The 9,229-nt window shown below is 52.8% G+C and overlaps 1 long non-coding RNA gene across 1 annotated transcript; it reads right to left on the reverse strand.

The window, feature by feature from the left end:
• Window positions 1-1,440: 1,440 nt before the first annotated feature.
• Window positions 1,441-8,241, reverse strand: LOC128839416 (uncharacterized). The gene is made up of 2 exons (XR_008445412.1): window positions 8,202-8,241; window positions 1,441-3,686 (listed from the first exon to the last, which is right to left on the reverse strand). It is a non-coding gene; the product is annotated as an uncharacterized LOC128839416 (long non-coding RNA).
• Between the last annotated feature and the right edge of the window lie 988 nt (window positions 8,242-9,229).

A 9,229-nucleotide genomic window follows, 5' to 3' on the forward strand; every position in this document is an offset into this window, starting at 1 on the left:
AAGCAGAGCAGCTGGAGCCCGGGAAGGGAAGTGCCCGGCCGGCGGCTCGGGGTCCGGAGACACGGGGGCTGCCCGAAGCCAGTAGCGCTGGCTCGGGCAGCTTGGCTCTTAAACAGAGCCGAAGTCTGAGTCCGGGGAGGAGCAGAGCAGCCGGACCCCGGGAGGGAAAGTGCCCGGCTGGGGGCGCAGGGTCCGGAGGCATAGGGGCTGCCCAAAGCCCGAGCGCTACCGGCTTCACGGTTTGCTGGGCAGCCTCCAGACCCTGCGCCCCCGGCTGGGCTCTTCCCCTCCTGGGCTCCAGCGGCACTGGGGAAGCGCCGGCCGGGGGCGCAGGGTCTGGAGGCTGCCCGGCAAACCGTAAAGCCGGTAGCGCTTGGGCAGCCCTTTCCGCGTGGCTGGGAGGGAGGAGGGGGAGTTAGGGCGGGAACTTTGGGGAAGGGGCGGGGAAAGGGCGGAGTTGGGGTGGGGCCGGGGGTGGGAAAGGGGCGGGACTAGGGCCTGTGGAGTGTCCTCTTCTTTTATATTTTAAATATGGTAACCCTAGGGTCCTGCCACCTAGAGCCTGAGAGCGTGTGGCCACCGCCCGAGCAAGTGTCCAACCCGCAGCGTCTCTGCAGCACAGCCAGGGCCTGAGAAGGAGCCGGGAACCTACAAGGAACAGCCTGTGACCTGCCCTGACGTTCCAGAGAAACTGGTTGTGATGTTCCCTGCCACAGAGCGGGGTGATGTGTTTCCTTTAACCTTTCCCATTTTTCCTTATTCTTTTCTTTAGATTAATTGTTAATTAAACAACTTGTATTTCCTTTAAATTGTATGAAATGATCCGTGGGTCAGGGAGGTGCCCAGTGCAGAGAGAGCACCCCGGAGTGGGAACGCCCTAGCCCCTGTCCTAGGTGACCACAGCAGGGTTGGGGGTCGAGCCCCCCAGGAATCCTGGGCCCAGCCTTGTCGGGGTTATGAGGACTCTGCCAGGCAGGAGAGTGGAAGGGGAGTCCTCAAGGGCAGGGAGGGCTCTGGGTGAAGGAAGTGGGAGCGAGGACTCAGATCCTTTCGCTAGCCCACTTCACCGGGGTAGTGCAGAAGCCAGGAAAGTTCCCCACAATAACGGGATCATTCCCCCGCTTACACTGGCAGGGCCGGACCCCAAACCACAGGCCAAGGGGCCACTGAGCATAATCACACGGTGACCACAGCCACAAGCTGCTCCCCATCCCTGCTGGATGAATGTCGGGTGAGACACAGAGACAGCGCTTGGGAGCCACAAACGCTCTGCCAGCTGGGCAAAGCTGGGAATGTGACGACAAGACAACACACCTGCCTTCAGGTGCTTTGGGTGGATGTTCCTGATTGCATGGGTGTGTTGTCGGCACAGAGTGCCCGAGGACAGCAACAGCGGGGTTCGTTGCCCTGTGTGCTTCGCACCAATAAACACACCAGGGGGAGAAGCAAACAAAGTTTATTTGAACATGGAAGGAGAGAGTTTGGTTTACTTAGGCCTAGTGCAGGAAGGCTTCATTGACACTTGTGGTCATCTACCCTTCCGAGTTACCTAGGGTGAGGCCTAGTGACGTCAACAACTCCCTCCTTTGAGAATACTCAACAAGCTTTTGGCTGAGTTTTCTCATATTCTGTGGACAAGATACGATTGAGTGCCATGAAGCTGGGGTTTTCAATGAGAGGGTATGCCGGGATTTTTGGGGAACTGGGGGCACAAAGCTTACGGAGAAGCATTTTAAAACAAGCAATTAGGAGGAGGGTGACCAGGCACAGTACCACACCTGCGAGGAGGAGACGCACAAGGCCACCCCCCAGTCCTTCCAGGTCGGGCAACCAACTTCAAAGGGAATCGAAACCTGTGGGTTCCCTTTCCTGGGCCTTTCACTGCTCAAAAGCCTGTTCGGCTGACAGGACGTGCTTATTAATGTCCTGTGAGTTTTCCGGGACATAAGTACAACATTCACTTCCAATAAGGGCACACACCCGGCCCTGGGAGGCTAAAACATAATCTAAGGCCTGTCTGTTTTGCAGGGACAGCAACCGGAGCTGGTAAAGTTCTGAGTTAAGGTTTTTTTTTATGGCCAAGGTTTCATTGGCGAACTTGGTGAGAAACACAGAGAGCTTACGATAAAATTGGGTTAGCCGTCCCACCCCATAGGATGGGAGGAGGATCATACTCAACCTGTCTCCTTTTGTAATGGGCTCTGGGGTGGCATACAAAGAGCTACGCTGTCTGGGGCGGCCAGGGGGCAGTTTAGGGAGGACACGAAGGGGAGGGGCAAGATATCCTAGAGAGGGGGGAGGGATAGCTCAGTGGTTTGAGCACTGGGCTGCTAAACCCAGGGTTGTGAGCTCAATCCTTGAGGGGGCCACTTGGGGATCTGGGGCAAAATCAGTACTTGGTCCTGCTAGTGAAGGCAGGGGGCTGGACTCCATGACCTTTCAAGGTCCCTTCCAGTTCTAGGAGATGGGATATCTCCATTAATTTATTATTTTATAGCAGCTTCCATACCACCGATGCAGTAGCCACTTATAGGCAGAGATTCCGCAAATGTAAAAGGAGTGGCCATTTCCTACCAAGCCATTATAACCGCTGCGCCACCTGTTTGTTTTTTTGTCATTAAACGTTGCGAACCGGGCAGTAGAGTTGGATCTGCCATTAACATAGACAGGGATGGAGGCGCTACTGTCAGGGGATAAATAATACTGACAGGTGCTATTCCCAGCGGACGAGGTGTGATTGCTGGACTTGAACTGTCTATAGCACACCAACCCGGGGGCCACTGACCGCAGCCTAATATGGGAAGGGATCTGCGTTGAGTTGGCCTGCGGCTTCCAGGGCTCGTCCCTCAATGCATACTGGGATTCAATGGTACAGTTTTGCGACAAGCGGGTACCCAAGGTATTTCTTCCCCTACCGAACCATCCCCAACAGATATCTGACCAATTTTGGGAAACTGCTCTCCAGGGTAACCCTGCTGCGTGGTGTGGGACTTGGGAGCATACCCAGCAGTTAGAGAGCTTAAACTCTTGGGCAAAGCAAACCTTCAAGGACACATATGTGTTTGTTTCCAAGTTAGTAGGGATTCCTTTCCATCCGCATGTGGTCGGGGGGAAACGGGAGGTAATGAAAGGAGTGTCCCTATGGCAAAGAGCACCACTGTGGCAGACCCTGGACCTGGACTCATGCTGGGCAGGTGACCCTAAGGCCTAACAATTACAATTCCCCAAATACCCACAAAATAACAATTACCAATAGCAGGCAGACTAAAAGCAAAAGGGACCAGGCCACCAGGTTAGGCCGGCCCTGTGAAAATAAACACAGCCAACGCTCAGAGTTCTCGCGGGGAGGGTGCAGCGGCTGTCCAAAGAGGCTACAGGGCATTCCCCACAGACCTTATTGTCTTTTGAATAACAGTTTAAGTCCCAGCTCGTCGCTGGCAGTCTTTTCTGCAGGCTGGACGGTCCACCGTTCGGGAGCGGGCCCTGCTTTTAGATGAGAGTGATGGATCCAGTTTTTGTGTCCTTCGACCTTTGCTGCTGTGTGGGAGACCAGCAGGATGGTGTGGGGTCCCTTCCACTTCTCTTGGAGAGGCTCGTCCTTCCAGGTCCGAACGAGTACGAAGTCACCTGGCTGCAAGGAGTGGATCGGGGCATCCAGCGGGAGAGGCTGCAAATCTTTGGTATACCTGTGGCGAGAACAAAGAACAGCAGACAGAGAGCACATATACTGAGATAAGAAACCCCAGCTTACCTCCCACTCCCCTGCCAGAACCGGTGTACCATTCATAGGCCATGCCCTTCCAAACATAATCTCGAAGGGACTGAGCCCTAACCTGCCCTTTGGGAGAGCGCGAATGCGGAGCAAAACAAGCGGTAGAGCATCAGGCCACTTAAGGGAAGCCTCTTGGCAGACCTTTGAGAGGTGCCGCTTAAGTGTCTGATTTGTGCATTCCACTACCCCACTGGCCTGCGGTCGCCATGGAGTGTGGAGCTTCCAGGGGATTTGCAGGGCATCCGATATCTTTTGGACTACTTGAGATGTGAAGTGTGTGAAGAGTGGCTGGTGGCCCTGACACTCCTAGTCGAGAGTTGTTTTTTTGGCAGACTAGACATTCAGCCTGCACCTGGGAGGCCAGGGGTCTAAGTCCAGAGGTTAGAAAATATTTATTCATAAGCTGGGTAAGAGCCTCTCTTCCTGCGTGGGTGGACTGATGTAGTTTCTGTAGTACTGGCCGTATTAGATTCCTTGGTAGGAGGATTTTTCCTTCCGTGGAGTGGAGCCATCCCTCCTTTTCCTGGAGCCTAAGTGTGTCGGCCAGGTTCCTCTCTTCGTGAGAGTACTGAGGGGTCGGAGCTCCCCCACTGATGGGATGAGGGCATGCATATGGGCATCTTCAGCTTCCTGCGGTTCCAGGGTAGCAGCTCGCTTGGCCTCTCTGTCCACCCTGGCATTACCCTTAGCCACATCTTGATCTTCCCTTTGATGAGCCTTGCAGTGCACCACTGCTACCGCTGAGGGGAGCTGTACCGCTTCTAAAAGCCGGAGAATTTGAGGCCCATGTTTAACCGGAGAGCCTTGGGCTGTCAACATTCCTCTTTGCTTCCACAGACCGGCATGAGCGTGTAGTACTCCAAAGGCATATCTGGAATCAGTAAAAATGTTAACTCTTTTTCCTCTTGACAGTTCAAGTGCATGGGTTAAGGCTACCAATTCAGCCAGTTGGGCTGATTTCCCAGCAGGTAAACCCTCTGCTTCCACGGTTTCGTGGAGAGATACAATAGCATAGCCCGCCCTCCTTTGCCCGTTTACAACTGTGCTACTGCCGTCTGAATACCACTCAGAATCTGCAGTTGGGAGGGGTTGATCTTTTAAGTCTGGGCGGCTGGAGTATTGGACATCTATGATCTCCAAACAGTCGTGTTCCTGCTCCTCTGTCTCCGGTAACAGGGTGGCTGGGTTAAGGGAGGGACAGGTCTGTTGGGTAACTTCAGGATTTTCTACAAGTTTTGCCTGATACCGAGCAACCCGAGCCTGTGTAAGCCAGAGACCGCCCTTAGTATCCAGCAGGGCTTGAACCATATGGGGAATATACACTTGCACAATTCCCCCCAGTGTCAATTTCTCAGCTTCCCCAAGCACTAGGGCAGTTGCTGCGACTGCCCTCAAGCATGCCGGCCACCCCTTGGCAACTTGATCCAGTTGTTTAGAGAAATATGCCACGGGACGTTTCCAGGTGCCTAATACCTGAGTAAGCACTCCCAGGGCCACCCCTTTCCTCTCATGCACATACAGTTGAAATGGCTTAGTGGGGTCCGGCAGACCCAGGGCTGGGACTTCCATCAGTTTCCTTTTTAAGATTTTAAATGCCCTGTCCGCTTCTGGGGACCAGTGAAAGGGGTCATGATCTGCTCGCTTAACACATTCATACAAGGGTTTAGCCCACAGTCCCTACTCTGGGATCCATATTCTGCAAAAACCTGCCATGCCCAGAAATGCTCGGAGTCGTTTACGGTTGCTAGGGATAGGAATTTGACAGATAGCCTCCTTTCTTTTGTTTGAAAGCTGACGTTCCCCCTGCCTTAGGTGAAATCCCAGATACCAAACTTCTGAAAGCGCAATTTGAGCTTTGCTTTGAGCTACCCTGTATCCTCGGAGTCCAACAAAGTTCAGGAGACTCACAGTAGCTCTGAGACAGGGGATTAGAACCACAGCAGCAATTAGCAAGTCATTTACATATTGCAGGAGGAGGACCCTGTCCTCGTTGTTCCACTCCTCCAAGTCTCTAGCCAGGGCCTGGCCGAACAGAGTGGGGGAATTTTTAAATCCCTGGGCCAGCACTGTCCAGCAAAGCTGCTTTTGAACCCTTCTGTTGTCCTCCCACTCGAAGGAGAAAATCTCCTGAGATTGGGGGTCGACCGGAATCGTGAAGAAAGCATCCTTCAAATATAGGACAGAAAAATGGGTGTACTGCCCCCTATAGAGGCCAACAGCGTATACGGGTTTGGAACAAGGGGGTGCAGAGTCTTAACCCGCTCATTAACCGCCCTCAGGTCCTGGACCAGCCGGTATGTGCCATTGGGCTTTCGTACAGGCAAGATGGGAGTGTTCCAGGCTGACTGGCATTCTCGAAGGACCCCGCACTTTAGGAACTGGTCTATAGTCTCCTGCAGTCCCTCTCTGGCTTCCCTCTTGATCGGATACTGTTTGATTCGCACTGGGCTTTTTCCTGGGAGAAGCTGAATATGAACAGGGGGTTGACGGGCTGCCTTTCCTGGGACCCCTGATGCCCAGACAAGGGAATACACCTGGTCCTCCCACTCACTCCATTCTGGGGCTTGCATGGCTGAGGGTTCAATTGCAAGTGTCATTATCCAGGCATTCTCTGGGGGTAAGGTGAGGGTTATTTCATCTTGGGTGAAATGCAGGGTGGCACCTAAGCGACAAAGCAGGTCCCGTCCCAGTAGAGGCGTTGGACAATCGGGGAGGTAAACCAGTCTGTGAGATAGAGTTCTGTTTCCCAAAGCACATTCTGCTGGGGCATACACTGGGCACTTGGTTCCTTTCCCTGTGGCACCCACCACAGTGAGGGACACTGCCACAGGCAGCTGAAGGGGTTGGTTTATGGCGGTTTGTGCAGCTCCAGAGTCTATTAAAAAGTCTATGTCCGAATCTCCCACCCGCATGTTGACTCGGGGTTCCGGGGGCAGGACAGTCCGTCTCCCCTGACACCCCTATTCTTGGTCCTCCGCTGCCATCATAGGGGTACCTTCCCTTTCGGGGCAATCATTTTTCCAATGTCCCTCCTTTCGGCATCTGGCACACTGGTTGTGACCCAGACGCCTTTCCTGTGAGCCAGGGCGCCCACGTCCACGTCCTCATTCCCCAGCCCCTTCCACCTTCCTGGAATCTTCCCCTGCCACCAGCCTGTACTGCTGCAACCATCATTTTCCCTTGCCTCTTTTCCTTTTCTCCCTCCCTAAGGCTGTAAGCCCTGTTTGCAGTTTCCAGAATCTGTGCCATGGTCACGCCTATTAAATCCTCCTTTTTCTGTAGTTTCCTTTTAATATCAGGGGCCGCACGGCTGGTAAAGATACCCTTTATGATTGCCTCAGTTTCCCGTTCAGCGGGGTCTGCAGTAGTAGTTTGCCTGATGGTATCCCGAATACGCTGCAGAAAAGCAACCGGACTCTCTTGTGGTTCTTGTACTAGCTCATAAGGCTTAGCCCAATTGTTATGTCGGACAGCCGAGTTTCAGAGGCCATGTAAAAGCAGCTCCTTGTAGGAGGTGAGACGGGTTTGGCCCACAGGGTCATTAGGGTTCCACCCGGGATCTGCTAGGGGGACCATGTCCGCGGGCACCGGGACATGATTTGGATTCAGATCATGTCTCCGCTGTGTCTCCTCCCTTGCTTTAGACACAACCTGATTACGCTCCACCTTAGACAGCAGGGTCCGCATAAGGACATTACAATCATCCCAGTCAGGTTTACAGCTAGCCAGGCACCCTTCAAAGACCGAGATAAACTTGCTTGGGTTCATAGAGAATTCCCCTGCCTGTGCCTTAAAGGCTGCTAGGTCCACCGGGTTAAAAGGCACGTGCACATAGACCTGCATAGTAGTGGCCGGGCGTTTTTGTGATCCTGGGCGGGCCACCACGGTCTCAGTAACTAATGGATAGAATCCCACCGAGGGGCAATCTCTGGAGCCCGAGGCACCCTGTCTTTATATGGTGGGGGTGTTGGAGCCGAAGGGGACACCGACTCTGCCATCACAACCGGGGGAGGGTTCTGGGGACTAACAGTAGTTACTACCGAACCTGTCGGAGTCAAATTACACTTTTGCAAAAGATCTGACCTATCTTTTAACAACATAAACAACTGTACATACATATGTTCATTCCATTTACCCGTACGCTGACAAAACAGAAGCAATTGAAGGATCGTATTATAATTAAGTGATCCCTCCGGTGGCCACCTTTCCTGGTCCTCTAGCTGATATTGAGGCCAGTCTACTGTACAGAATCTTTTCAGTTTACTTTTAATCAACGGATCTGATCCAAACACTTTCCAGTTCACCAGAATGCATTCTAAGGGCGTACACCTTGCCCTGCCTGCAGTACTTTGTCCCTGCCCCATATTCTAGGGAGACTCTGCGCGTCCCCAGGTCTAAACAGGTAAAGTCCCCACTGGACTGTTCCTACCTTATCCACAGGACCGGTTCCCACCGTCGCCCGCAGCTGCTTCTCCACTGCTCGAGCGCATTGCACCGTTGTGCCCTCCGGGGTCGACCAAACCACGTCTCCGCCGAGGCCCCCGGTAAAGTCACCGGTGCGCGCTGGGCGTCGGGCGTCGCCGTAATCCGTCGACCTCCGAGAGGGGTCCGGGCAAGGCTAAATTTCAGCCTCGAGCCCATGTTGGGTGCCAAGACTGTTGCCGGCACAGAGTGCCTGAGGACAGCAACAGCGGGGTTCGTTGCCCGGTGTGCTTCGCGCCAATAAACACACCAGGGGGAGAAGCAAACAAAGTTTATTTGAGATCTCAAAGCGGGTGCTAGGAGACTGACATGTCTCAGATAAAGCACACCAACAGAAACAGTTTTTTTTCTTTTATACATTTTGCAGTTAAGCCTCACCCTCCCATCCCCCTCTAGCCCTCCCTTCCCCCCCCCCCCGCATTCCTCCGTTTACCCATCCCATCCCTGGTAATAGTTACTAAGCAAATAGCAACTATTTAAGCAGTTAGATTAATAACATTTAAGCAGTTAGATTATTTTGGCAGCTATAAGTTTAGCTTGTTAGTAACACTTCTTGAATTCAAGTATCAGAGGGGTAGCCGTGTTAGTCTGAATCTGTAAAAAGCAACAGAGGGTCCTGTGGCACCTTTGAGACTAACAGAAGTATTGGGAGCATAAGCTTTCGTGGGTAAGAACCTCACTTCGATAGATGCAAGACTTGCATCTGAAGAAGTGAGGTTCTTACCCACGAAAGTTTATGCTCCCAATACTTCTGTTAGTCTCAAAGGTGCCACAGGACCCTCTGTTACTTCTTGAATTATTATCTTGTATTATTATTATCTTGAATTATTATCTTGTCCCTTTTCTTTGATTCATTATCTCCCCTTTCAGCCAGAGGTATGCAGGCCTCATTATTACCGCTTGGTACCGGTAAGGGGGGTTACCACTGATAGCTGGCTGCTTACGCATTCCAATTGCACCTGGCTTTTGACGTCT

This window comes from Malaclemys terrapin, chromosome 6 (assembly GCF_027887155.1).
Source record: "Malaclemys terrapin pileata isolate rMalTer1 chromosome 6, rMalTer1.hap1, whole genome shotgun sequence".
Classification (NCBI taxonomy): Eukaryota; Metazoa; Chordata; order Testudines; family Emydidae; genus Malaclemys; species Malaclemys terrapin.